The following is a 21777-nucleotide window of genomic DNA, read 5'->3' as shown; positions in this document are numbered from 1 at the left end:
CTAAAGCTTAGTGTAAAATTCAATAAAGTCTTCAATAGAGTGTAATGACTCTGATCCTGTAAGCCAGAAAACACTATTTCGAGTTAGCGACTTTGATGGTTATTGAGTAATAGTAAGCTGGACATGAATTATTATTAACCTTTTAACCAAGTTTGATTTTAACCAAGACCCAGTCACAATAGAAAAAAACTTGGAGACGTGTGGGAAGTCCTTTTTTTTTTCATTTCTCCCTTCCTCTCCCGAACCTCACCGTCTAAGGAATCTCCTGTTATTTTATGCAGCAGTTGGTACTCTCTGTGAGAAGGTTGGTGCTTGGGATAAACCACTTACTAACACAATTTCCTGACTTGAAGCCAATCCTTGCAAGGCTAATAGTTTCATAGAAAAAGTGACATGTATTTTCTTTTTTTTTTTTTATTGAAGTATAGTCGGTTTACAACATTGTGTTGATTTCTGGTGTACAGCATAGTGATTCAGTTATACATAAATACATATATATTCCTTTTCACATTCTATTTCATTATAGGCTGTTACAAGATATTGAATATAGTTCCCTGTGCTATACAGTAGGTAGGACCTTGCTGTTTATCTGTTTTATGTATAGTAGTTAGTATCTGCAAATCCCAAACTACCCCTTTACTCCCCACTCCACCCACCTTCCGCCCCGGTAACCAGAAGTTTGTTTTCTGTGTCTGTGAGTCTTTCTGTTTTATAAATAAGTTCATTTTTCTCATTTTTTTAGATTCCACATGTAAGTGATAGAGACGGTATTTTTCTTACTCTTTCTGGCTTACTTCACTTAGTGTGATGATTTCCAAGTCCATTCACGTTGCTGCAAATGGTGTTATTTTATTCTTTTTATGGCTGAGTAGTACTCCATTGTGTGTGTGTGTGTGTGTGTGTGTGTGTACACCACAACTTCTTTATCAAGTCATCTGTCGATAGACAGAGTGCTGCTATGAATATTGGGGTGCATGTACCTTTTCAAATGGTATGTATTTTAATATGTGTTTAATGATGTATCCTTTTGCAAAGTGCAGCGTGGCCAGATTGAGAACCTCACCTCCCCTTCCCACACCAGATTCAGAAGTCTTTCCCGTGTTCCTGTGTCCGTTATTTCAGACAATGCAGCACACCCACCCCTGTCTCCACCACATACCTGATTAGCCCTGTCTTTCACCCGTGCTTCATTTTGTTTGGTATTTTCTTGGGCCAGTGGAGTCTCCCTGGCTAATGGGACCAGGAGCAGCCGAGATGGAAGGGCATTTAAATCATCAAGGATGAAAAGATGTTGGCTCACACACACCCGTGCCCTGAAGGCGTTAAGGATACTTTGCTATGCGTCACTGTTTCATAAGCTTTAAATACGACAGGAAATCTGACAGAGCAGCTTTCGTTGTGATTTCTTGCTCCCGTCATACGCACACACCATACACACCCCCGCTCCATTCTCTTTGCTTTTACATTAACTTTTGATTTCTAGATGATCCATATTGCTTGAGAACCTTCCTCCATTGAAAGGCTGAGGTTATACAATTCGTCGCACATCCCATGTGTTTCGTAGGCTGCACGGGCTTTTATAGAGCACCTCCTGCTCCCTGGCCCGTCCTCTGTAACATATCCCCGCCCTGCAGTTACCGTTACCGTGTCAGACACGTGGTTTGCCAGGTTGTGAAGTCCGTCATATTCAGGATGTTTTGAGGGTTTAACGTGACATCAGGGTTCCCCGCCTCTATTTCTTTTTTAACCATGTCTCCTTGTAAGACAATAGGAAGAATTATAGATTTCTTGCAAGAAACTAGAAAGTCAAATGTTCTGCATGAAGGTATATTTTTTTCCATGAACTTAATTTGATTCTTTTCTCTTTAATTTGATGCAAGTGTTATTTTGTAAGCCAGGCCTGACTTAACAGCCTTTTATTCTTGCTGACTGTTTTAATGGAAACCGCAGACATTGTAACACTAAAGAGAAACAGAAAGTTTGGAATTTGTCCTTTTAACGTGGGGAGGTCATCCCAAGGAAGAGAGGAGGAGGACTCTCAGCAATATAATGAGTAAACAGCATTCCCCAGAAGAACTGTTAGTACAAAACCTGTCGTCATGAACCAGGGGTTGGCACTGCGCCTTTTAAAACTTCCTTCCGAGGGAGGACACAGTCTCATGATGCCTTTTCTGTGGATAAGTCACTGCGGTTTCCCAGGAGCGCTGTGATTTTGGTTGGGCCATTATAAAATGAGGAATGAAATAGGAGCTGATTCTGTCTCCATTTAAAAGGAATTGAGTTCCTGGTTAGAGGCCAGTTTTGAGGTGACATTTTTTAGGGTTGCAGTAACACTTCAACATTTTCACCGCCTTATACGATGCGTGAAGGCTTTTAAAAGACTGAATATTGCAGGTGTTTGTGTTTTTTTAATTGAAATCTAGTCCATTACAATGTTGTGTCAATTTCTGGTGTACGTAATGTTTCCGTCACTCATATACATACATATAGTCCTTTTCATATTCTTTTTCATTACAGGTTATTACAAGATACTGAATATAGTCCCCTGTGCTGTGCAGTAGAAACTTGCTTTTTATGCAGGTGTTTGTACTGAATCTTGGTGGCGAAAGGTTTTGGGTAGTGATGATGTTTTTACAGAGAAGTCGGAGTCATTTTTAAGGCAAAGCTGCTTAACCTATCAACTAAATGGCCATCCTGTTGTCTGTTTTATCTTTAAAAAACATGAAATGAGTACATATGCATTGGAATTTTTTAATTCCAAATCAGCAAGAAGAAATTCATGTCAGACTGGAAGAAAATCCAATGTATTATCTCTATGATACTAATTTTAGTCTGAGATAAATTATGTGAGTAAAGTAAACTTGGCTATGAGAATGAAAAGTTGTAACTGACAGTAACATAAAGATACTTGTTTATATCGTATCTTCCACCTTTTTACTCATTATCTGAAGTGCAGAAATTCCAAATTTGTACAGTCAAATTGATTTTGCTTTACATGACAGACACAAAAGTGCCTCCCCACTTAAAGTGCATCTGGTAACTCTAGCCATGGCCCCATCTAGAACAGGCACTTTATTTTTGGTTGATTGAACAAACAGCTAGTTCAAGCCCACCTAATTACTTTGATGGGCAGATGGAAAAATGATCCGTGGCAAAACTCACTTTTTAAGGGGCAGAGGAAAGCATGAACTGTTTGCATCCCTCTGACTTTCCGGGATGAGAGAGGACGTTGTGTGAATTAGTTGAATTTTCATGCTCCGGACAACCAAGAGGCAAGGTGTTAAACCATTCTGATGCTCTGCCTTATTTATAGCCAGGACCCATTCTTTTCCCCCCTCTTACAGTTAATAGAAAGATTCATGATTCTTCATGGTTGTCTATCTAGTGTCTGACAGTCCCGACTGCCTGCGAAAGCAAGTCACTATCTATAATTGATATCCTTCCGTGGAATAGGGTGCTGGCTCCAATTGAAGGGCTTTGCTGAAAGCTCTTAAATCCTGACAAGTTCTCCCCTTGTTCTGGTTCAGTCGCCGAGCTGCACGGTTGGAATTTCAGAGTCATTTGAACTTGGTGCAGAAGGAAGACATGTGTTTCCCATTAGCAAATCACGAAGTTGAAGAGGGGAATTAGGGACTTGGTCGACTCTGCCTGCCAGGTAGTCTCATTTTCAGCCTAATGCACTCCATGTTCTCTTGCAGAGATTACCCCGTCCCATTACTGTCCGAACAGATGGGCTAAATACTGCTTCTGCCTCCCCCTCTCCTTTATTTCAAGCCCCTGTCCTTCTCCCGTTGTGTGTTTATTCCAGGTTTGCTGTGGGGTCTTTCTCACTGGGATGTTTAATTAATTTCTCTTCCCAGCAAGATAATTATAATTGGGCTTAGTTACTCTCAAGCTAGTATTTAATTTGTCATAAATCTACTTCTGTGCCCAGAAGCTAAGAAGATGGATGTATATTTTTGTTAGTTGGCTTTTTGGTGGTTGTCCTTTGTCTCTTTCATAGTGTCAGTTAAAACAGGAAGAAGAGGGTCAGTGGGATATTTAGTACAAAAATTAACATACAGTACTTTTGATTAAGACAAAACTTAGTACTGACTTGTCAAGACGCAAGTGCTTTCTCCGCCCGGACATCTGAAAGCGCATATTCTAACGTCTCAAAAAAATTGAAAAACCCCACGCTTTCCCTTCGATCCCAAATGAGTTTGACGTCGTGCATCAGAGATTGCGAGAGACGTGAATCTCACATCTGTTTCTGAAAGTCGTAGGCTGTCGCTTCTCAAAGTGTGTTTTCTGGTCTTACTTTGTCTTCCATTTAGCTTTTGTTCCCATGTAAAACAGCCTCAAACTCTGTCTTCTGGCCTGGCTTCTCACAGAGACGAAGAGGCTTCCAAACCGTCCTGACACCCATTTCCCTCTCGTTATTAATTCTGACCTGGAAGTCAGTTCCAGCTTCGGCTCTTGGCTGATTGAGAAATAGCCAATATGCAGAGCCTGCAGCTTCTGAATGACATCGTGTGTGCCGCCGATCTTTCCAGAGGCTTTTTAGAAAGAGGAAAAATGAGGATACGTGAAGAACGTGTACCTCGGTGTGGGTCCCTGCTGCTGGGTGTTCTGCTTATGCCTGGAAACGTCACTGCTGGGACCTGGAAGAATAAAAATGGTCCAGTCACCGTAGCTGATGTCCACCTGTTCACTCCATCACTGCAACTCCCTCACCATCTATTTCACCCATCCAACCTTTCCTTTCTGTTGAAGAAATAACACCTATAATATTTGTTCCAAAGGTCTTTACAAGGTCACATGATTTTTTTTTAACGATTTTATTCCCCACCCTGATCCCCAGAGGAATAACCCTGCAGGGAGGACCTTGGCAGTTACACCGTTGGGGGCTCTTGTCTTCTGCCAGGAGAGCAGAGCGGCCGAGAACGTCAACGGTGTTTATGTTAGCCCCCAGTTTCAAATGGGTGACGTGTACATCACTGTCCTCCTCCATTTGTATCTTTCAAGCATAGTGTCAAAAATTCACCTTTTTGTACAATGATTAACCACCTACTTGGATTTTAAATGCGCTCCTATGCTGCAAATTTTGATCTTTAAAAGCACACTGGAGTTTCCTTTCTCAGAAGAATAGTTATAATCACCTTTGTTGCCATTTGAACACAAATTCTATACATCCGCAGCGTGAAAATGAAAGGCTTTCTTCTTAATATGGCAGAGATTGAGATATAAAGAAAGCACATCTAATCTGTAAAGAATTGATGCTTCCGTAGAAACGCCGGGGAAAAGTTAGGATGTGGTGAAGACATTATTTTCATATTAATACCATGATTCCAAATTTGCATTTTAAATGTTTTCCATCTAATTTTGATCCCTTTGCTAAAGTCGCATTGTATTTCTTTACCTAAGAGAAAATTGAGTTTAAGATGTGATCGGGGTCTCAGATACAAAGCAGAAATTAGTTTTGTGTGCATATAAAACCTAAAACGAATGAGTGGAGATTTTGATCTTATTTCCCCTACATGGAGTTGCTAGTTAATTTAGTTACTCTAATTATTTGGAAATACTACGTGTGAAATACAGACGGTGAACCACAAACTTCAAAGGCATCCTTTGACAGTCGTGCCTCAAGGGTCACGTTCCTTTTAAAGTTACTGACAAAATTGCACCTGCAGAAATTGTTCCCATAAAGACACTCGGGAGATTCAGCCGAGTTGGGGGAGCATAGAGGGCTGTGTGGTCCACCAGTGAGAGCCTCCCAGGGCCAGCAGAATTCTGAGTGGCAGTCCCATCTCTGCCCTGACCCTTGGGATGACCTCCCTGGAACCATTTGACCCTTTAGAACGTTATATCATACTGTGAAACAGCCGTGAAAATAAGTGCCATCCCCAACATCCAAGGCCAAGCAGAGATCACATACAGCAGGCCTAATAGGAAACAGACAGAAGGTCTCAGAGAGGCTCCTCGCCTCTTTGTTTTACGGGTCTGTGTTTTGCAGGGTGGAGTGAGGAAGGGGCGGGGAGTGGCGCTTTTGGGTTGTGTGGCTTCTGCATATTAACTCTTAAGGCTTATTTTATCTTCACTGTTGCTGAACTGGGATGTGCGTGCACTTGACTGAAGCCGGAGACTCCATTCTCCTCCCCCGGTGTGGATCTGACGGAGGAGACTGGGCCAAGACGGTTCACCTCCGTGAACCTTGGTTTTAGTAAAAGCAAGTGAAGGATCCAAATTGATAGTCCTTAGTGTAGTGATGGCAGACAGGTTTCATTTCAGGTGATAACTTACTGGCTGGCAGCCGCTTGGGGAACTGCGCTGCGCTCTCCCCAACTTTCAGCTGGGGAGGTTGGGGGTGGGGACATGGAGCCAGCCGTGGGTGGCTGCCCTCAGGTTTCAGAGCAGGCAGACACTCACCATCTGTCTCCAGGGTCTTCTTCAACTCTAGATTAAGTGCCCTCCAGAATAGATGTGGCTAATTTTTCAGGGGGGTGGTGGTATATATTAATTACTTGAATAATTATTGAATTATTAAAATTGTCTTCTAACTAACATGCCTTAACCCATGAGTGAAGAATAACGCATCAATATTTTGAACAAAATATAACTGGTATTGAGTAATACCTTAGTAACTTTCCTAAATTTGTTCAGCCATTGTATACCCCTTGAAATATTTCATTAAAACATTCATCCAAATAACAGTTTCTGCTATTTGGGGAGGATTTTCCTATGAAATGCTTTTTGATGGTTTCTGAATGATTCTTTAGGTGAGATTCTGGATTCTGCCAATAATAATTAGTCCCCTGGAATATTCTGTACACAATCAGGACCTAATACAAGAGGAGATGATGGTCACTTTGGGATGGGGACCTCAGTGGAGTTTACTTGCCAATAGCATGTCTTGCTGGCCCCAAGTAGCCTCTTGTTTGTTGGGAAAAGTATGAGCTGACTAAGAGCAACTCACTAGAAGAGGGCCTGAGAGCTGCCCACATGCTGCCCACTGCGCCAGCTTTGTGGTGGGCACATTGTCAGTGTAACTGGGACCAGACCCTCCCAGAGTGGTCATCCTCATTGGGAGAGGGAGACAAGGAAACGTAAAAGTATAGTAAACAATATAAGGCAGGACATAATGAAGGCATCATTGTGTAATTGTGATTTTGGGGCTCAGAAGAGGAAGAAATATATGAGCTATATATGAAAAAATGTATATGAAATATATATGAGGGGAAGAAATATATGAGGGGTATCCAGAAAGGCTTCTGGGAAACAGGTGGGAAATATGGTTAAGGTCAAAGCAAGGCATGGAGGTCAACTTTTGAGGTATCCTGATGATGATGATGATGATGGTGATGACAATGGTGATGATGATGAGGATGGTGATGGTGAGAATGATAATGAGGATGGGAGTGATGATGAAGATGGTGGTGATGATGAGGATGGTGATGGTGAGGATGATGATGAGGATGGGGGTGATGATGAAGATGGTGGTGATGATGAGGATGGTGATGGTGAGGATGATGATGAGGATGGTGATGGTGAGGATGATGATGAGGATGGGAGTGATGATAAAGATGGTGGTGATGATGAGGATGGTGATGGTGAGGATGATGATGAGGATGGGGGTGATGATGAAGATGGTGGTGATGATGAGGATGATGAGGATGGTGATGGTGAGGATGAAGATGATAGTACTGATTTTGTAAGAAGAAATAGCACGCTGTCCGAAGGAAAGCTTTAGCTTGCCACTGTTCTCCTAAGACAGTACAGTGTGCGTTTCAAAGCTGACAGTCCTGGATTCGAAGATGGCTCTCCACCCTGCCATGTCCCATTTCTTCTCTGAAACAAAGATGATAGTATTTACTTCATAAAACAGTTGGGGGAATTAGCTTAAAAATTATACTCAACAAAATGTTAGTGATTCTCCATATAAAAATGAAAAATGTAAAAATATTTACTGGCTGCTAAGTCCATATGTGTTGCCTACAAAAACATGGTTTAGGTTGGTGTTCAGGCGGTGTTTACACTGGCATGTCACCATGAAATTAATCATTGCATAAAGACGCTGACTTAGCCTTGGGTTCATGAGCCCTAAGAGAGAAGGACTGGAGAGGTCCCTGGGCCTGTTCTCACACTTCAGATCTCTCACTGGACTTGTTTGTTTCTTGTTGAGTTTTGGAGCCTTGAGTGTCTTGACATCCTTCTGAAAGTTCTCCTTAATCATCACCCTAAACCAAGGCTTCTCAATCTGGGCACCAGAGGGCCATGGGTTCTCTTATGATGGAGGCTGTCCTGTTTGTTTTAGGACTGTTAGCAGCGTGCTGACCTCTGCCGACTAGATGTTGGGAGTGGCCTTCCCCCATTGTGACAACAAAATGTCCTGGGTTACGGGTGGGAATTGCCCCCAGTTCTGCCCTAATCTTTCTTCTTGCCATATGGGAAGAAATAAACAACAAAAGCAAAAAAGTATATTTGTGATTAAAGAGAAATTTTCTCTTCCCTAAATGTACTTTAATATTGTTTGGATTAAAAAGTAAAGATAGCCTCACTAAATAGTCTCTTGCAAAAGACTATTTAATGTATATTATACATGTACGTCTCTGTGTGTGCATGTGTGTGTGCATGTATGTGGTGCGTGCGTGTGTGTTGTGCATAAATTGGCAGAACTTAATTTTAAAATCACATTTGCTAAGGTTAGGCACACTCAGTAGTTCTCAAAAAGCCCCATAACCAGACAAGCCCTTTGTCGTGGTGGAGAAATCCCGTCACTGTTTGTGTGTGTGTGCAGCCCGAGGGAAGTCACTCAGACTTCAGTTTCTGAGATCATGGCAAGTGGGGTTGAATATCAGGCTCCCGCTGTGACATAAAACAGAGCTCCAGGAACAGAAAGCAATTTTCTAATGGAAGGACTTTCTGAAGATTCAGGGACATTTAGGCTGTCCTAAGATTAGCTAAATACTGCCGTGGATGGATTTCTTGTTCGTTTCTGGAACAGTTCGTGTTGGCAAGAGAAGAGAACTGTAAATGGCATATCCTCAAAAGACTATGTGTAGACCAAGTCCTTAAACTGAAGCCACCCCCGCCCCACCCCATTACCAGCAAAACCAGCATTACTCAGTGAGTGGAGCTGTGGCGAGAGCATTGGATGATGTGTTGGAGGTTTACTGTTTGTCCTCTATCTGCCAAAAACTGTTTCTAACTTTAAGTAAGTCACCCAACGACTTCAGTCCTGAATTTCTCATCAGTAAAGTAGACATAATAATATCTATCCTACTTTCCTCATAGGATTTTTTAAGTTTTTTGTGTGTGTGTGTGAGGATAGAATGAGATCATGACATGGAAATGCTTTGCATATTCTAAAGCATTATTCAAATATAAAGAGGAATAGAATCCAGGAGAAGTAGTATTAATAAACCTGATTAATAGAAGAATGGTGAGATTAAGGAGCCTTTTCATCACAATAAAGAGTATATAAGTACGTTGGTAATTTGGTTGTGCCCTCTGACCTCTGTAGATTGTTGATCTTACCTGCTATGGTACATCATTGCCACCTAGTGGCCGATACACAAATTGCAGGCATAGTGTTGAGAAGTAAAAAGCCTATGGACTTAGGGTTGGGGACTTGATACACGCATCTTTTGATGTCTACCCCTTTGGGTAAGGAGAACACATAAGGCAGGCTGCTCAGGAGGAGTCAGAGCAGGCTATTGGGAGGACAATAGAGATACAAGCAGAGCAATAGGAAAACAAAGTGAAGATGCAGAAGGACTACGAAAGGCCTGGTGTAGACTGGATTTGAACATGGTCTCGAAAAAGCAAGTGGTTTTAAATAGGGAAAGCCCACTGCCGGGAGGACTTGGGGCTCACATGTGGAAAAGACAGCAGGAAGAAGTTAATGAATGCAGAGAGTATGGGAGAATTTTCTCTATACATTGCTTAGACAATGAAAGCCTCGATTGTTGACACTTCTTTGAGTTAGACATCTAATTACAAAATAATTCCTTCTGTGCTTTTGGACTGAAGAGTGGTCAGGACTGCAGCTTTGATAGAACCACAGTGTTCTGGAAGGCAGCAAGTAGTGGGGAGGAAGGCTAAGGAGCAGGGTAGCACCGTGTCATGGGCAACCTGACTGCCAGACTAGCAGTCTGACGTATATTCCAAAGGGCGTAAGGAAAATCAATTTCTGATGAGAGGAATGACTTGGGCTAGCGCGAGCTTTAGAAAGATGGGGGCTGAGCTTTGCCAAGCTGTACTGAAGACGGCCGGGGTAGAGTGGAGCAGGGCGGAGAGGGAGACTCTGAAGTGGCAATTGTTTTAACTTATTTTTGCAAACTCGGGAGGAGAGTTCAGAGACGTTTCAGAGTTGTGGTTTTTGCAGTTAATGTAGATGTTGAAGAGGGCTGTTCAGAGAGCCGTCTGAAATTTCCAGTTGCCGACTGAGCACCTGGGAGGTGGTTTTGCCCTCGGAACCCCTGTCTCTTGTGGGCGTGGCCCAGGCTCATTACTTAAGGCTCCCCAATTTCATTGTCTCTTTTTAAAGTAAGAGTAATCAGGGTACTTGGGAGAGTGATCTTGGGTGTTACCTTCGTGTTTCAGCACACGTGATGTGTCCCCAGGAGCCAAGCTTTCTCTCTGGGACAGGTGGAAGAGCCAGACTCATGGAGCGCAGGTCTTCCCAGGCGTCTTTCTGGAGGTGGTGAAAGGTCTTTGCACCTCCCTCTCCTGTACCGCTTGGCCAGAGATGGTGCGGTTCCTACCAGCCGGATAAAGCAGTCAAACGAACTGCAAAGAAAACACAGCCCTCGCTGTATTCCCCTCGTGTTCAGCGGAGATAAACTTCGCTGGAGTCTCAGTACTGAGCCATTTGGCTTCTGGCAGCCACTTTAATTGCTAAAATGCAGACTTTTTTTTTTCTTGATCAAGAGGGGATTAGTCTTGTTATCAATCCAGAGCATCTTATTTCAAGATGAAAAGCCTTTACGGAATTACAGATGCCAACGTTTGTACAAAGCTTTTTGGCGATTGACAACTCAAAGAGAAAGTATGATTTATTAGCCTATAATGGCTAACCCTGAGCGATGGTCTAGGTGCTACTGATTTGTGAAATTGCTTAATGTGAACTGCCTTTTTTATGCCACGCAAGCCCCCGGTTACTCAAATAAATGTAGAGTCTCCATTACATGATGGGTTATGGGAGAAGGAGAAGGAAAAGGAGGGGCGGGGAGGAGAGAAGTGGCTTCTAAAATCCATCTTGGTGGTGCCTTTTACAGTAGTTTGGCTGATAAGCCGGCGGAGGAAAGATTAATAACGAGCCTTGTCGCTATCAGTACCTGCTTGTCGATTCTCTGTAACAGGGCTGTCTGTTCAGCATGGAAATTATTGATTAAATAAAAATTGCTATTAGATTGTGATGTGATCCATAATCACAAACAATGGTGGACATTCCTCTTTTAGATCCTCAGCCATGCATCAAGTTGTTTCTTTTTTTTTTCCCTCGCCGTAATTTATATTGCTCTGACACGTGAGCTCATTAGAATTAGCTTTTCTGCTCAGAGGCAGGAAAGCACGGGCATGCGCAGTGCAGACCGGCCGGAGGGGGCTGGAGGATGGAAGGACCATCTGGGTCAGGAGCCTGGCCAGTTCATTCACTGGCTGCAGCAGGGTTTTTGTTTGTTTGGTTGTTTTTTAACTTTTTAAGAAAAAAATTTGCGTTAAAATACAGATTATGTAACATTTACCATTTGACCATTTTATTTATTTTTTTCTAGTTTTCCTGAAAGGTGTAATTGAAGAATAAAATTGTATCTACTTAAAGTGTACAGTGAGATAATTTGATTTGCATATACAATGAGAAATGATCAACAAAATCACTTTAATTAACACAGCCATCATCTCACATAGTTACCTTTCATTACGTGTGTGGTGAGAACACTTAAGATCTCTCTGGGCACATTTCAAGTGTACAATTCTTAAGTATAGTCACCATGCCGTCTATAGATTCTCAGCTTAGACATCTTGTAAATGAAAGTTAGTACCCTTTGACCCACATCTATGCATCTGTTCGTCCCCCCACTCCACTGGCCCTGGCAACCGTGATAATACTGTTTCTATGGCTTTCACTTTATTTTTTTTTAATTCCTCATGTGATACCTTGCAGTATTTGTCCTTCTCTATCTGACATTTCATTTATCATAATGTCCTCCAAGTTCATCCATGTTGTCACAAATGGCAGGATTTTCTTTTTTTTTTTTTCAATGGCTGAATGATGTTCCATTTTTTGAGGACCCTCCTTACTGTTTTCCATGATGGCTGTACCAATTTGCATTTCCATCAACAGTGCACCAGGGTCCCCTTTTCTCCATATTCTCACCAACATTAGTTATCTCTTCTCTTTTTGCTCATAGCCATCCTAATGGGTGGAAGACAGTATCTCAGTGTGGCTTTGATTTGCATTTCCCAGTGATTAGTGATGTTGAACCCCTCTCCATGGACCTATTGGCCATTTGTATGTCTTCTTCGGAAAAATGTCCATTCAGATCTTCTGCCCATTTTAAAATCGGATGATTTGGGTTTTTTTACTATCGAGTTGGATGACTCCCTTACATATTTTGGCTATTAACCCCTTAGCAGACGTGTGGTTTGCACATACTTTCTCCCATTCTGTAGATTGCTTTTCATTTTGTTGCCTTTGCCATGCAGAAGCTTTTTAGTTTGATGTAGTCCCACTTGTTTATTTTTGCTTGCATTGTGTTTTTGGTGTCAGATCCAAAAAATCATTGCCAAGACCAGTGTCCGGTGACCAGTGTGTTTACTTTGAGGAATTTCACAGTTTGGGGTCTTTAATCCACTTCAAATGATTTTTTGCTATTTCTGTGGAAGATGCCATTTGAATTTTGATAGGAGTTGCACTGAATCTGTACATCACTTAGGGTAGGATGAGTGTTTTAACAATATTAATTCTTCCCATCCAAGAACATGGACTATCTTTCCATTTATTTGTGTCCTTTAATTTTTTTGAATCAATATCTCATAGTTTTCAGCATAAGGTCTTAACCTCCCGAGATATTTTACTGTTCTTGATGCTGTTGTAAATGAGATTGCTTTTTCAAATTTCTCTTTCATTTAGATGGTTAATTATTAGTGTGTAAAAAACCCAGCTGATATTTGTATGTTTATTTGGTGCCCTGAAACTTTACTAACTTGTTAATTAGTTTATTATTTCTAACAGGTGGCTTTTTTTTTTTTTTGGTGGCATAAAATCTTATCATGTATAATCAGAGACAACTTACCTTCATCTCTTCCAATTTTGATGCTTTTATTTCCTTTTCTTGCCTAATATCTCTGGCTAAGACCTCCAGTGCCATACTGAATAGAACTGATGAGAGTGCGCGTACTCATTTTGACCATTTTAAAGTGTGCAACTCAGTGCCATTACATTCACGATTTTGTGCAATCATCACTGCTGTCTAATTCCAGGACATTTTCCTCATTCTGAAAGGAAGTTATACCCATTAAGCAGTCACTTCTCTTTCTTCCTCCCCCGTAGCCCCTGAAAACTACGAATCTGCTTTGGCTCTGGATTATTTGCCTATGCTGAACAGCTCAAACAAATGGGGTCATATATGATCTTTTGTGTTTTTTTCCACTTAGCACAGTGTGTTCAAGGTTCATGCACGTTGTGGCACGTGCTGGTGCTTCGTTCCTTTCTGTGGCTGCCTCATGTTCCATTGTATTGACAATACCACACTTTGTTTCTCCCTTTATCTGTTGAAACAATTTCAATGGTTTCCACCTGTTGACCATTGTGTTTTTATGAACGTTCGTTTTAGCTTCAACACTTACTTTTAAATCATTGGGGTGTATTTCTGGAAGTGAGATTGCTGGATCATATGGTAATACTGGGTTTAATTTATTTGAGAAACTGCTAAACCTACAGCTGGTTTTAAGCTTTCTTGCACAAGCTCTGCCTTCTCAGTTGATCTTAACCTCCAACCTCGTTGGCCTCTGTGAAGTACTCATCATTCTGCCTCCCCCAGAACCTCTCCTCTTTACCTGGGCTCTGCCTGCCCTCCCTGGGCTGTGGGCTCTAGCTGGCTCTCTGGGTGCTTCTCCTCAGAGCGCACTGCCATCTCTGGGCATACAGGCATCACTCAGCAAATAGTCCCATCCATCTGTGCTCACCACTTTTCCCCCCAAAGGGGTAAGACTGTCTGGACAAATGCATAGACCAGATATTCAGAGTGCTAGGTCATGTGGGCTTGGACAAATAAAATAGACTGGTAGGTGGACCAAATTTTATTTCTAAATGGTAATTCAGATGAATGGGGACCCAGTTGATGCTCTGATCCGGAGGAATGAACATAGTACTCTCATGGTAGCTCATTTGTGAGTCCATAGCTGGATATTACTTTTATGATCACTTCTAAATCAGAGTCTTAAAAATGACCTAACTCACTACCTACCTTTTAAACCAAGTACAATGAAGTCTAGAAAGGTCAAGAGCCTTATCTAAGGTCACTAATCTGGTTAGTGGGTGGCTTTGCTGCCGACTTCCTGGTTCACTCATACACGGATTCTCTTGCTTTAGATGGCTGCTCTGAGCATATAGTGAAAGTTTGGTGTTTAGATTTCCTCAGGTATTAAATTTATGCACTTTACCATCCTCTCCTTCACTCACCCCATCCCTGCCCTCAACACACAGTTCCTCTGGGTCTCTGTCTCTATCTCCACTTTACTCTCACAAGGGGAACCTGCCTTCCCCCACGTATTTGCTGCCAGTTGAGTACCACTGAAACATCACAAACATCAGACTCCTGTATCCAAACAAAGGTGAAAGTCAGTCGCGCATCTAGGGCTGGTCCTCTTGACGCAACATAAAACTCATGCGCTCACGCAAAACACGCATTTGTCTTTTGCTGCAGCAAGGGTGTGTCATGGTTATATTAAACTTAGGCCTGGGAACAACACCAGAAGACAGCAAAACTTTGGGAACTTGAAATTCCAAGCTCTCAGTCACCACTCCCACCTGGCATCTCTGTTCTTACTTACCAGTTTCTCTTAAAGCTGTAGCCCCTCACATGGAGAGAGGCAAGGATGGAACTTCTCCAGGGTGGAAGCAGTCAGCAGGCCAGCCCCTTGGTGCTGTAACAAGACACAGCCTCAGCTCCAGGGGTGCTCAGACTGCACGTCCAAGCTTCCCGATGGGCCTGGAGAGGGAGCACAAGGTTCTGGAGGGGAAGCTACCCCAAGAGAGTGGAGGGTTGCCCAGGAAAACCATCCTGACTGAGCAACCACAGCTCATCTAAGAAAGCAAACACCAAGTATGAAAAACATGGGTCCCACTGGAATTCTTTAATAAAGTTGGACTTTAAGTCATATGTACAAAAGATGGAAAGAAAGTGCAGGGCCTGCCTGGAGACAAGAGGGAGGTGTGGCACAGACTTCCCGGCCTACCTCCTGTCCGGTGGCTGGTGAGGCATGTTGAGGTCCTCAGGATGGCTGCTGTGGGGCCTGGGCGAGGAGAGGCACAGTCCTTGGAACTAACAGTTTAGAGGTGACACAGGGCCGTGGAAGCAAAACAGTTCACTTCCTAGTGTGCTCCGGCCTGTGTGTTCGTTTGAATGAACATGCACTTGAGACACAGAACTGAGGGTACGTCAGTGACTCGGATGAGACCTGTCCCCTCCAAAACGGGGACAGCAGGGAAACAAAGGAGAGCTCCTGTCCAGCTGAAACGGGATGAAGATCATGGTTGGCAGAGGGGATCAGAAGCCCATTGAGTGGCAAAATCTCTCGAGGCTCCTTACAAATGGAACCACGAACCAGACATTTTTGAGCAATCCCCAAAATGGGGTGAGGGGCTGGGAGACTGAAGATGGTACTTCTACACTTTCAAAGGAGGCAAGAGAAAGAAATCTCAAAATTACAGGTGGAGAACCTGAAGTCGCTTCTAGAAGAAACTAGATTTTTATTGTTAAAAGTTTGTCATCTTATCACAAGACGAAATTGCAGTCATGGGGACCCTCTGGGCACACACACGCACAAAACAGTCATGTTAGACCGAGCTGGTGTTTTCTTTGGCAATACCGTTAGACTAGCTGGTCACAAGAATGCAGTGAAATAGGTGTTAGGACTTCAGCAAAACATTTAATAAGCGCCTTTGGCCAAGATTGAGTGTGACGACTGCACTAAGCATTCATTGGGCGGATAATGAGGGGGCTGGACATCAGCCAGGGGGGCTGTTTCTGGAAGCAGGCTGCTGGGCTTGCCCCCAGCCCTGTTCCGCGTAACAGTTGGATGTTTGTTTGTTTCCGGGACAAAGTCCTAGAGCTCAATTATCATCCAGGTGGTTTACGAGGAATTTTGAAATCCAGGTAATGACTGAATCAAGGTCCTCAAAGATCCTGAAAAATCAAAACACTGCAGTAGCTCCAAGGAGATTAAAAATCAGGATAGTAACCCAGGGTCTTTAATTAACTATAAATTCACTTTTTACTAGACGCTGAGATTTGCCACCAAAGCTAGCTAATGGGATTCTTGCCACCAGAAACAGAACAACATTCTATTAGAATGATGCTCATATTGTTTCTAGAAAATACCACTTGGCTCACTCAGCACTCAGAGTTCTAAAGATACCCTGGTTGGGTCAAGCAGAGATAGATAAACATGCCTGGTTAAGAGCGATTGGTAGAACCAGGGGAGAGATGTGAGGGTTTCAGGCGGGTAACTGCCTTCAGATATTGGAGGGTGGGTCACCGTCTTGTGGAAGGTGGGTCTGATTTGTTCCCCATGCCTGCAAACCCCAGAGGAAACAGATTTAGGCTCAACAAAAGGAAAACTGATTTGATGATGAGAGCTGGACAAAATGCTGCCCCTGGAAAGAGAAAGTTCCTCGACTAAACATTAGGTATTTAAATTGCACACGACGGGGTGTGAGGTGTGACAGGTCTTTCAGAGCTTCCCTGGGTTCTGGACTAGATGAACTCTTAGTCCTTCTAAAACCTGAGGGAAGTTGTTTCATTTTTAGACATTTCCTGAAGCCAGTCGTATTCTGTGTTCAGGGGTGGGAGAGGCTGCATTTGTTCTGAACGAAGAAGAATTAATGAAATCGTATCAATTTTAGAACAGTTCTGACAGCCTTTCCTCTCTGTTTAGCCCAAGCTCTTCCTTTCTTTATTTAAAACTTGTTGATTACAAAACATAGCACTAATTAGTAAAATGAATTAGAGCCAACACACCATTTGAAAGCTGATCCTCCGAGTTCCTCGGGGAACAAACTCGAGCTGAGAATCTGGGGAATTGTCAGGCCAGAGAGTCCCTTGTGTTCCAGAGCTGCGTCTAATCCCAGACTGCTTGGATGTTTGGTTTTTTTTTTCTCATTTTATTTCAGTGTGACTAGTCCTGCTGTGGTTATTATTTATGAAAATTCCCTGGAGAGTTTTCTCTAGAAATCAGTCTGGTGTGTTGAGTAGTTTTAGATCACATGCATCTTTTTTTTTTTTTCTGAGATACTTTCAGATAGTGTTAGTGCGAAGGTCATCGACAGGTAAATAATCACATTTTTTTGCATATTGGAAAAGGAATTTTTTCCTCAAAAAATACGTCAGTTCTCTCTGGGGTTTGGACGGTGGACATGTGGCCTGGATGAAAATCATAGCCTGATCATTCAGAGCGTTGGCATCCTTTCTTCCCCCTAGACAGCAGTCCTTATCAGAGTAAGTCCCAGTCTTGTTTTTGTGTTTATTGCAAACATACGAGAGGTTACATAATAAATGCGCCTTTAACTTTCTGCTCTCTCTCATCCTTTCTGTCTGGAGCCAAAAAATGGCTCTTATGGGGTTCTTCTTTTCTCCTTTTTACCCCCTCCTTCCTTTTTTTTTTTTTTTTTTTAAATTTCCTTCCTGAGCCTCATTATTTCGATCATTCATTTCGCTCCACCCCCTGTGTGCTGGGCAGAGCTAAGACATCTGTAGTGATGTCGGCTGTTCCTCCGAAGCTAACCGGCCCTTCGATTTCCGTCTCTCCTGGTCAATCCCGAGATAAGAAAGACCCCTTCATTTTGAGGCTGTGTCACGCCCTCAGCCAGGGCTGAGCTCAGAACACCTGGGGGATCCTCATCAGTGTGCTTCTATCATCAGAAATCCCTAAAAACATTTAAGAAAGTGAGAAATGAGCGAAAGAACCAAAGAAAAATGAACCCTTCTTTACCGTAGGTGCTAAGACAGTACCTTACAATATGCGCTTACCAACCACTGGTTCCGAGGCCATTCCCTTTTGGGGGTCCAGGGAGCATCAGGAATGTCTCCCCCGAGGAACCTGGGGGCCATCTGTCTGGTCCACTTGATGGGGTGGATGTTTTTGTTGGAACAATGCCTTCCCAACTTGGGAATTTAACCAAACTGACCCCAGCCTCCCAAACCTGGAGGCTCAGTTCCTGTGGGGCATTCAGGCCGTCCCCTAATATCTTCAGGACTACAAGTGGGAGATCACAGGCTGCGTATCTAAATACTTAGCAGGTGTAAACAGCCAGGTTTAGGAGAGAATTCTCAGATGCCCGTGCCAGGGTCTCGTGCCAGGACCATCGTCGCCTGTTCTCTTCTCTCCCTGCTCTGGCTCTGGAGAGGCGTGGAGATGCCCCGCTGCAGATCCAGGCCCCATCCCCAGCCCTCCCCCCAACAGCTAGTCCTTGGTCGAGGGACACATGCACTTGGGGAGATGGCGTGGTTTGTCTTCCAAAGGAGGAAGTCCCAAGACGAGTCCTGGCCAGGCACTAGAGCCAGGCTCAGAGTCTGTTGTTCCGGAGATTTCTCGAATCCCAGGATCCCGAGTGTGGTCCAAAAGGGGCACCGGGCTCCAGGCCTCTCTGGCCCATCACCCTGCGGTGCCGGCAGGTGTGTGGCTGGAAGAGGCCGGAGCAGGACCCTCTGAGGCAGTGTTACTGGGTGTGACGTGCAGACTGGCTGCCGGTTCAGGGACTGTCACTAGTCTGCAGGGAGATGAGGAAACGTGTGAATCAGAGCATCTCTGCCTCCATCAAGAACGTCTTGCTTCCAAAACAGTAATGTCAGCCGGATTAGCTGGCTTACCATCACACACACACGCACACGCACACGCGCGCACACACACACACACTCTTTGTCTCTGTCTTTGAGAAGCACTCCTGGAAGTCCTGGGCTCACGGGGGCCTTTCTTGGCTGAGTTCAATGCCTGAACTGCTCAGTGATCTTGGCTTCCACTGACCCCTTAGGTTCTTCCTGGGTTAAGAGTCTGTGATACCGCCTATGTATTCATCTCCCTGGGTGCTTTACATCTTCCCTTCTTTCCCTGCTGAAACTCGGCAAATAGGTGGGTCTGGAGCCTCACCCTGGAGCTGGTGGGGGCTTGGGGACCTGCATTTCTAACCAGCTCCCGGATGACCCCTGCGTGTGCCCTGCCCTCGCTGGCTCTCTGGAGCAGGGAGCGCTGTCGGGGTGGGGGACTTGGAGGGCAGGGGGGCCTCCCCCCAGGCTAGGTGGCCGACAGCTCTGGTCCCTTACACACTCTCTTAAGTACAGGGGAAGCTGTATTTTAGTGTAGAGCCTGTTCCCTGCAAAATCTGTTAATCTTGTTACCTTTTGAGGAGGTGACGCAAGTGATAAAAGCATGCATCCTTTGGACTGTGGCGGCCAGGCTGAACTCGGGTTCTGAGAAGGACGAGGTCTGAATGCTCCGTTTCCTCCCCCCAAAACTGCCTAATTCCCCTTCTCTTTCCCCTCTTCCCTTCCTCAACTGTTCTCACCAACTGGAGCCCCTGCTGCTGACTCTGGACTTGGGAGCAAAAGGGAGAAAGAGGAATTACAGCAAGCTGGGGAGGTGGTAAAATGAACGTCCTGGCCTTCATCGCCTCCCCTCCCTTCCCACCCTGGCCAGTGGTTTGTTAGCTTGAGTGGCAAACATCGCAGTGACAAGCAGCCTTATAGCAGGTGCCAGCTCTTCCTGCCACGTGTGCATAAAGCCAGCCCTGCCCTGGCTCCGCGGGCCCAGCGGGAATTTAAAGTGCTTCTCCTGGAGTGACTTCCTGTGCCTGAGGCACCATCCATCCCTGTGTGTAGGTCACAGAAATGACCAGGGCGGTGTGGGCACATGGTGGCTTCTGCTCGGGGCTCGTTAACGCAGCGAATAATTACAGAGGATGACGAGGGCTCAGGTCCTCAGCACTTTTTTTTGTTTTCAAAGCTCCCCAGCTTCGCTGGAACTCTTGATTCCGTCACACTCTTGACTGTTTCAGACCGCTCTTGGGATTAAGTGCTTTGTTTCTGCTCATAAAATGCTATAAAGCTGCTGGCCTCTATAGATGCATTTAAACCTAAAGAACCAGTCGGTTTCAACATGCTGGAAGTTTCTTTCCAAATGTTTTCATTGCAATGTGGTGTAAAACTTAAGAGTGTTTGGGGGGGTAATTAAACGTATGCAATTAGTGTAGTGTATAATGGCGCTTCCTGTTAATTTTCATAGCCCAAGTGCTGTTGTTCCTTCATATCCTTCCCAGCCCCATGGGCTTCTTTGCTGTTACTCATACACCAAGGCTGCACCCTCCACAGGACCTTTGCACCTGCCATCCCCACAGCTTAGATCAACCTTCTCACAGAATCCACACACCTTTCTCCAAGTCTCTGCCCAAGCTCTCGCAGTATCCAAGGGGCCTCCCCTGACCAGCCTTAATGACTGAACTGACACCTCTATCACTCCCCTAACCAGCTTTTTACCTTTTTACATATCTCACAATCTAAAACATGACTTTGGTTTGTTTTTAATCATTGCATTGTCTGCCTTCCACCCCAAGGCTGTAAGCACCATGAGATTAGAAACTTTGCTTATGCATTGTTGTACCCCCAGGACCAGGACTGTACTGGCCTAGAGCAGGTATTCTGTATGTACGATTGAATGAATGAATTCATGAAAATAGATTTTCTCCTCCTCATTGTGGCTAGAAAAGTGTATGTGTTTGAATTCCGGGTGAAGAGTACATTTTACTCAGTGAAGCACTTTGCTGTCCATTTTATAATCCATTCTGAAAATAGATTTTGTGTTCTAAAATATAGTGAATGTCATATTCATGGTCTACAGAAGAGCCCTTAAGGAGAAGACTACATTCTTCTAAGTATTAAATAAGGTGGTTTTTTTTTTTTTACATATATTCATTTTATATTCTTTTTCACCATGTTGCTTCATAATATTGAATATAGTTCCCTGTGCTACCCAATATGAACTTGTTGTTTACCTATTTTATATATATTAGTTAGTATCTGCAAATCTCGAACTCCCAATTTACCCCTTCCCGCCCCCTTCCCCCGACTGGTAACCATAAGCTTGTTTTCTATGTCTGTGAGTCTGTTTCTGTTTTGTAAATAAGTTCGTTTGTCTTTTTTTAAAAATAAGGTTTAGTATTACTAAAAACAACCCGGAAACACTAAAGTTCAGATACCTGTGTAAAAAAACAAAAATAACCCATAATGCCTTCAAAGTCAACAAAAGTGAAGGCAAATTTTATTTACAATTTTGTAGATTTTTCTCGCTTCTTAATGCACTTCTTAAAAACTGAGAATGTACCAGTCTTCATAGGTAAATTTATATTTTTTACCCCGCTTTTATCATATAGATACACCGCAATCACCGAATCATTGCTCTTTGACGTCTAGGGTTCTTCCCAGCATTTTTTCAGTATTAGAAGTAATGAATGTCTTTGTATAAAATCCTGTTCCCTTCAGATAAAATCTTTACAACAAAGGAACTGAGTTCAGCAGATCACTT

The 21777-nt window shown here is 43.6% G+C and overlaps 1 protein-coding gene across 2 annotated transcripts in view; it reads left to right on the top strand.

Moving 5' to 3' along the window:
- GLI3 (GLI family zinc finger 3) overlaps positions 1–21777 on the top strand; it is a 267554-nt gene that overhangs the window by 208089 nt on the left and 37688 nt on the right. The gene's annotated exons all lie outside the window — the stretch shown is intronic.

The sequence above is a fragment of the Camelus dromedarius genome, chromosome 7, assembly GCF_036321535.1.
Source record: "Camelus dromedarius isolate mCamDro1 chromosome 7, mCamDro1.pat, whole genome shotgun sequence".
Taxonomy (NCBI): domain Eukaryota; kingdom Metazoa; phylum Chordata; class Mammalia; order Artiodactyla; family Camelidae; genus Camelus; species Camelus dromedarius.
Note: the sequence above shows the minus strand (reverse complement) of the source record. Positions and strands in the feature narration are given on the sequence as shown.